Raw genomic sequence first — 8,163 nt, forward strand, 5'->3', positions numbered from 1 at the left:
GCAATGTATTGTTGGATCTTGGTTTCAAAATCTTATATATGTTTGTTTTCTTTTTGTTTGCTTCTACCTTTAGTCTTTAGTGTTTTTGTTTTCAGTTTATTCCATAGGTATAACACATGTACCCATGTGTAAACTGTAGGATTCTGGGATGACTAATCATAGATTGTGTGAGCTTTAGCATATATTTTTTATTTTTCCTGGTTTCTGAGCTAAATCTGTGTTAAGTGTTGATTTCAAAGCATTAATTCATTTTTATTTTTCGTCTAAGTAGATTGAATCATTTCTAGAATAGAGAAATTTAGACTGGGTTAAACTAATCAAGAGATCTTTAATATGAAGACACTGAATAATAGATCTTTCAAACATACACTTCTGCTGTTAAATATGTCTCTTGGCAAATTGTAGTGTGTAGATTTTAATTGGATAGTCTTTGAGTCAGGGTGTTATATTAGTGGGTAAAATTAATAAATAAAATTATGTTGAATAGTTAGACCTGTTAGACCACAGGTTCTATTATTTAAATTTTGACCCCAAAGGCCTGCAGTTCAAGACTCAATTTTCAAACTAAAAGACAGTGGGAAAAATCAGTACAATAAAACACAACTGGACTAGTTTCTCATAGATACCAGTAACTGCTCTCCGCTGATAAGGAAATGTGATTTTACAGGGAATGTTTTGCCTCTGACTGGAACACCTGTCCATCACACTGTGGATGGGAACATCTCAGTGTGATGGCCTGTTATTCGAGTATAAAATGGCATTAAAAATCCCTGGTTTGCCAAACGGAGGACTGACGTGTGGAGGATGGGAGTCTTGGGAAAATGGAATGGTGTCTGAATTAGTCCAGGTTGTAATAAAACAATCAGCCTGAAAGGCTTCTTTATATGCTTTAAGAGTTCCTGGTGGAGTTCTTATCAAATTTAAGGTACAGCAGCAGAGTTTGTGTCACTGTATGCCTTTTGGGCCAAAATTAAACAAAATTTAGATTGGGTTAATTATAATATTAAATCAGGAATGTTGATTAACTTTACAGAGACTGATTGGAAAACTTAGTGATAAAACTGAACATCATTAACAGCAGAATAAAATGACAGATGTTACTTGTGTGGTTTACTCAGTTAATATAATATTTAACCATAGCAGTTCAATTCTCCAGAGCATTGTCAAAATTAGTAGAGAACTCAAATAAATAAATAAATCCTGCATCTTTAATGATGGGAAAATATTTTTGGGAATCAGATGGACAAATTCTAACTTTTCCTCTTCTCCTAGGAATTAGTTGCCTGGGAAAAGACATAAAAAAGGGGTCTGAACCTGTAATGACAGGATCAGTTATTCAGCAAATAAATATTAATTGATGAAAGTGTGAAAATAAATACTTGTTTATGTGAGGTGCTTTAAACATATATTCTGAGGTTGCAGGTTGTTTGCAGAATGCTTATGATCTTGTGTCTTGTGCTTTAGTCCACTTGTTTGGCATTTTTGTTTGTTTGGTCTTACTTTATAGAAAAGGAAGTGATTTTAGGAAATAAGAGTGCTAATAATAATTATGCTTTAGAATGCTTTTCATATGCTTTTCCATTCTTTACCGAAAAAGATAGCTGCTCTCTCCCTCTGTCTCTAACAAGTGTGTGTGTGTGTGTGTGTGTGTGTGTGCGTATGTTTATAATACCTTGTGGGGACAATTTTCCTGACATATACTACGTTGTGGGGACCAATTGCTCCTTGTGGGGACTGGAACCTTGTCCCCACAAGGGGTCAGATTTAATGCTAAGGTATGAATTGAGTTTAGGTTAGGGTTAGGGTTAGGTATGTGATGGTTAGGGTTAGGAAAAGGGTAAAGGTAAGGTTTAGGCTGTAGAAATGAATGGAAGTCAATAGAAATTCCCCACAAAGATAGCAAAACACACTTGTGTGTGTGTGTGTGTGTGTGTGTGTGTGTGTGTGTGTGTGTGTGTGTGTGTGTGTGTGTGTGTGTGTGTGACCTTGTTTAGTATAAACAGAGATTACATAACTCAGTGGCTCACAGAAATGTCATTTGAGAGCAACTCTGGCTTGTAGTGACTTATTGTGCTTTAAAATATATTATAATCATGTCATGTTGTTTGTTTTCATGTTGTTTTTAGTTTTAATCAATAGGTTAATGACCATAGGGGTGTTAATTTTTTCACACCTGGATAGATGTGAAAAAGGAGGGAGTTGTTAGGAATTATTTTTTACTCAGTGAATAAAGGACAAATGTTTAAAGTAAACTCCAGTAAATTAATTAATAAACAGTGAATCAACCAAATAATAAACAATTAAATAATACATTAGACAGAGAGCAACAGATTAGAAAGTTCTAGACTAACTTCTCTCTTTCAGTGCATCTTATCTTGAGGACCGGCCACCGAACGTACAATTAGAACATCACCAACATTACCATGTTCTGTCATTAATCTGGACAAGATTTCTCTGTATTGATTAAATTAGAACATCAGGAAGAAGATGTGCCTATGACTAAGAGGAATCTGGGTCATGAAAAAACCAGCCTGACAAAGACTGAATGACGAAGGTCAACTCAAAGCCATTACAACTCATAACCCAGAGATTGTTTATGCTTGGATAACAGGCTGTATGAAAATGTTTTGGTTAGACAGGAACACGGGCTCAGAGAGAGAGAGAGTGCACACTCTTACTCTGATTCCCCACATGGCCATGTGTGTAATTTTTCTGATTCTTTGATACATTAAATGAATTACTTTTATAATTAAAGTGTTTCAGCTGTTTACCTGACACTTCCCTGGAAGACTCCTGAAGTGTTTTGACCTCTGATTGGACTCTTGTGTTTTGTTTTGTTTCGGGCATGACCTACTGGGAGGAGGCCCTGGGGCAGACCCAGGACACGCTGGCAAGATTATATCTCTCGGCTGGCCTGGGAATGCCTTGGGGTCCCCCCAGATGAGCTGGAGGAGGTGGCTGGGGAAAGGGAGGTCTGGGCTTCTCTGCTTAGCCTGCTGCCCCAGTGACCCAGTCCCTGATAAGCGGAAGGAAATGGATGGATGAATTTTTTAAAAATTTCTTACAAATTTTTTAAATTGTGAAGATAAACAGTACATTCAGCTTTTGCTGAATTTGCTACTCCTCAATCAATTATATTTTAAAACTTCTGAAACTTGGCACAAATACTCTCTGGGTAAGGCTTTACAAAGTAAGAGAGATGGCTTTTCCCCTAACAACAAGTGACATGCTTGACTATATAAGATATGTTAAAGGTTTGTTTGCTTTACACAAAAACACGTCACACAACAAATGAAATAAATAAATAAAGTAACAATAAATACACCTCCACAAGCTTTTTTTTGTGCGTGTGTGAACCCAGTCCATCACAGCCAGTGTGACCTCCTGTATGGTTAACACAAGGGAACAAGCCACTGCTATAAGAGACAGAACACAAAGCTGCTCTGCTTCTATTTGGAGCCAGCCTTCACTAAACAGGGCTTGCTTACAGAGAAGATAGAGGACAGAGAATTATAGAAGATTAACAAAAGTTCTTCTAATGGAATTTTTTAACTCAGCTGTTGATAAAAATACCACCTTTGTGCGACCTGCATATTTCATAATAAGTGGTTTTATAGGCATACCTAATATTAGCTATTACTTTGTCTTTCTCTGTTTTATTTACATTATTTCAGTGGTAGGAAACACACTTGTGATGATTATAATTATTTTGGATCACACTTTGAGAAGTCCTAAATACACTGCAGTTTTTAATCTTGCCTTTACAGACTTGTTAAGTAGCTCTGCTTTGGTGCCAAAGGTTCTTGATATTTTTCTGTTTAACCATCAGTATATTTCCTACAATGACTGCCTGACATTCATGTTTTTCACTTTTACTTTTGTTTCAATGCAGTCTTTTAATCTGGTTGTACTGTCCTTTGACAGAGTGATGGCGATCATCTTCCCACTGCACTATCAAATGAGAGTGAGCCACAAGCTCATTTTGTCTTTGATCACTTATTTCTGGCTTCTTGCCATTACTGTTACACTCATTGCAGTTGGTCTTCTCACAAGAATTTCTTTTTGTGAATCTGTGGTTATTAAGAGCTATTATTGTGACCACGGCCCTGTTTATCGGCTTGGCTGTAATGATGTTACCCCCAATCATGCAATATCTGTTTTGGCACCAGTTTTTATTCTTGGGTTTCCACTGGCATTTATCTTGGGAAGTTACTGCTGTATTGGCTATTCGTTGTCAAAAATTTCTACATTTGGGGAAAGAGTGAAGGGTATAAAAACCTGCACAGGTCACCTTTCATTAGTAGCAATTTATTTCCTCCCTATTACATTTGTCTATGTCTTTGGGGGGGTAATACATCCAAATGCTAGGATCATAAACCTTTCTATTACGACTGTAATGCCTCCCATGTTAAACCCGATAATCTATGTTCTTCAGACACAGGAAATCAAAAAATCTGTTAAAAAGTTATTAAAAGCCAGAGTGCAGTCTAAAATTGGAAGGATTTAGGCTTGTAGTGCCTGTTTCTTTTCAAGTTGAAAATCTATACTTAGTATTTCATATATAATATAGGGATGTAATATGTAGCAAAAAATATCAAGATTTAATTTGTAATTGTAAAAAATATAACAACATAATTCTCTGAAAATTAAAACAATTTAAAAATGTAAGCATTAAAATCTACAATGTAGCAAGAGTTTTCCCTCATTTGTATTTTGGTGAAATTTGACATGTAGAAATCATGCCATGTGTTACAGTAGCAGCAGTATGCTTTTTTCTGTTCATTTGTCATGCATATTACTTTCATGGTACAGCTATAGAATCTTAATTATTCTTTATTCTTAAGATATTACAAGGACATTACATGCATACTGTTATTGGATGTTTGTGTGTGGATTCCAACAGAAGAACCTAAATCCACAAACAGTGGGCAAGTTTGTGGATTAAGTGCTAACGTAGTTTATGGAGTTCTATATGGGTTGGTAAGAAACTGATAATACAAAATGGAAAACTCCTGCAGTTTTCTATCCATGTACTCCTGTGGGTGTACTATTATATTAACATTAATGCTTAAATTTCAGTTTTCAAAATCACACAATTACCTATTAAAATGTTTTGTTTTTCAAACATTCCCCCCCATATAACTACATACAAGCAACTTCCGGAATAACAAGATTAAAGTTGCCAACAGCAGGACACTGTTCTTGCAGGCAACCTGATAGATTTTTTTTTCTTTCTGACTTTATGAACAGAGTATTTGTTATGTAAACAAATATGATTAAGAAAGTCAGTCTGTATAAGAGGTTTATCCAATGATTTTAATCATACTAAAATAAAGGAATAAATGAATAAACATGCATGAGGATTCATATTCTTGTTTTTTCTTAAAAATTATGCCTTGTCAAACCTGCATTCATAAACTGCATATGTACAGTGATCCCTCACCTATTGCGTGGGTTACGTTCCAGAGACCCCCGCAATAGTTGAAAATCCACAAAGTAGTTGCATTTATTGTATATTTATTTTATTATGTGTATATTATACACCCTTCCCACATGCCTATAAATCTTTCCCACTCTTACTACAACTTCAATGATAATGAATGATATGTCTGTGTAGATTCTCAGTCATCCAGGTCATAGTAGTCTCTGGAGCTTGAAAAAGGCGACTGGACTTCTTTTTGTTTCTTGAAGACGTTTCACCTCTCATCCGAAAGGCTTCTTCAGTTCTCAACCAAATGGTGGAGAGACCCAGGTATTTAAACCCCTGTGGGCGTAGTCCCATGGAGGTGGTTATGACCCTCTATTGATCATGTGCGTGAACACATGTGCCCAGGTGTGAAGAGGGCGTGGGTCATATTTAATCAGTGGTTTCTGTTGAAACCAATTTAGGACTCCGCTCCATTGTTTCCTGTGGCCTATTGAGGTCACTGGAACAAAGGTGTGAATGGGGGTTGAGACGTCTGGGAAGGGAGCTCAGGACAGCACTGTAAGCGGGGGAAAGTTGGTGACGTAATCCACCTCCTCTGTTCAATGATGGTTGTTCACAGTGGACATAGATGGCTTCTTTCACTCCTCTTTCAAACCATCTGTTTTCCCTGTCCAAAATGTGAACATTGGCATCCTCAAAAGAGTGCCCTTTTTCCTTCAGATGCAGATGTACTGCTGAATCTTGTCCTGTCGAGGTGGCTCTTCTATGTTGTGCCATTCGTTTGTGAAGAGGCTGTTTGGTTTCACCAATGTAGAGGTCCGAGCACTCTTCACTGCACTGAACAGCATACACTACATCGCTGATCTTGTGTTTGGCGGGTTTGTCCTTGGGATGAACCAGTTTTTGTCTTAGGGTGTGACTTGGTTTGAAGTATACTGGGATGTCATGCTTGGAGAAAATTCTTCTGAGTTTCTCTGACAAGCCTGACACATATGGGATGACAATGTTTTTCTTCTTGTCCTTCCTATTCTCTGTAGTTTGTGTTTGGCCTTCATTCCTGTGCATCTTAGCTGATTTGATGAAGGCCCAGTCGGGGTAACCGCATGTTTTGAGGGCTTTCTTAATGTGTGTGTGTTCCTTATGCTTCCCTTCTGCCTTAGAGGGAACACTTTCCGCACGGTGTTGTAGGGTCCTGATCACCCCAAGTTTGTGTTCCAGAGGGTGGTGGGAGTCAAAGAGGAGATACTGGTCTGTGTGTGTGGGCTTCCGGTAAACTTCAATGTTGAGGCTTCCATCTTCCTCGATAAGCACTGCACAGTCCAGGAATGGTAACTTGTTATCTCTGGTGTCCTCCCTGGTAAAACGTATGTATTTATCCACTGAGTTAATGTGACGAGTGAAGGCTTCTACTTCTTGGGTTTTGATTTTGACCCAGGTGTCATCTACATATCTGTACCAGTGGCTAGGTGCCATCCCTTTGAAAGAACCAAGAGCTTTACTTTCCACTTCCTCCATGTAAAGGTTGGCTACAATGGGAGACACTGGGGAGCCCATGGCACATCCATGCTTCTGTCTGTAGAATCCATCATTGTATTTAAAATATGTTGTGGTAAGGCAGAGATCTAAAAGTGCACAAATCTGATCTGGGGTGAAGCTGGTTCTGTTCAGTAGGGAATCGTCTTCCTGTAGTCGTCTTCTGACGGTCTCCACTGCCTCAGTTGTGGGTATGCAAGTGAAAAGTGAAACCACATCAAAGGACACCATGGTTTCATCTGGATCCAGTACAAGATTCTGGACGTTGTTAGTAAAATCTGTAGAGTTTTCAATGTGGTGGGGTGTGATGCCAACAAGCGGTGATAAGATGGTGGCGAGGTGTTTGGAAATGTTGTAGGTGACCGAGTTTATACTGCTGATAATGGGTCGAAGTGGGACTCCTTCTTTGTGGATCTTTGGGAGTCCATAAATGCATGGAGTGGCTTCTCCAGGGTACAGGCGGTAGTAAGTGGGGCGGTCAATGGCTTTTTCCTTTTTAAGTTGTTGCAGGCAGCAAACAACTTTTTTCTTGTAGTTGCTTGTGGGATCACGTCTCAAGACCTCATAAGTATTGTTGTCACTGAGGAGTGTAGTAATTTTGTTGTGGTAATCCGATGAATTCAGCACAACCATGCACCTCCCCTTGTCGGCTGGCAGTATGGTGATGTTTTGATCCTTGCTTAGGGCTGTGATGGCCTTCTTCTCCTGAATGGTGAGGTTGGATGGAGGAAGTCTTGCACTGGAGAGAGTGGCTGAAACTTTCATCCTGATCTGTTCTGCTACAGGATGAGAAAGTTTGTTATTTTTTATAGCGGTTTCTGTTGCTGTGATGAGGTCTACTATAGGAAGCTGTTGTGGGGCTATGGCAAAGTTGAGTCCTTTGGCTAGCACATTTTCTTCTGGTTTGGTGAGGACCCTGTCTGATAGGTTCTTCACCCACTTTCCTTGGTTTCCATTGCTTATTGTGTCGTCCTGTTTGTTACCAGATGAATGGTATGCCTTGGTTTGCAGAGTTTGAAATTTACGTAGTTGTCTTTCCTTGCCTTTGATGTGTTGTGCGAGCTGGGCTTTGTCCACAAATGTAAAAACTTTTTCTGCGATGGTGTGAGGTAAGAGTGATGAGAGTTTCTGCACATAATGAATGATGTAGCTGTGCAGTACTGATGGCGATGAAGGTGGTGCAGCATCTTCACCCTCGGCTG

General features: G+C 38.7%; 1 pseudogene; it reads left to right on the forward strand.

Annotated features, from left to right (window-relative positions):
* Positions 1–3,538: 3,538 nt before the first annotated feature.
* Positions 3,539–4,265, forward strand: LOC115792578 (olfactory receptor 1500-like; annotated as a pseudogene).
* The last annotated feature ends 3,898 nt before the right edge of the window (positions 4,266–8,163 follow it).

This window comes from Archocentrus centrarchus, chromosome 14 (assembly GCF_007364275.1).
Source record: "Archocentrus centrarchus isolate MPI-CPG fArcCen1 chromosome 14, fArcCen1, whole genome shotgun sequence".
Taxonomy (NCBI): domain Eukaryota; kingdom Metazoa; phylum Chordata; class Actinopteri; order Cichliformes; family Cichlidae; genus Archocentrus; species Archocentrus centrarchus.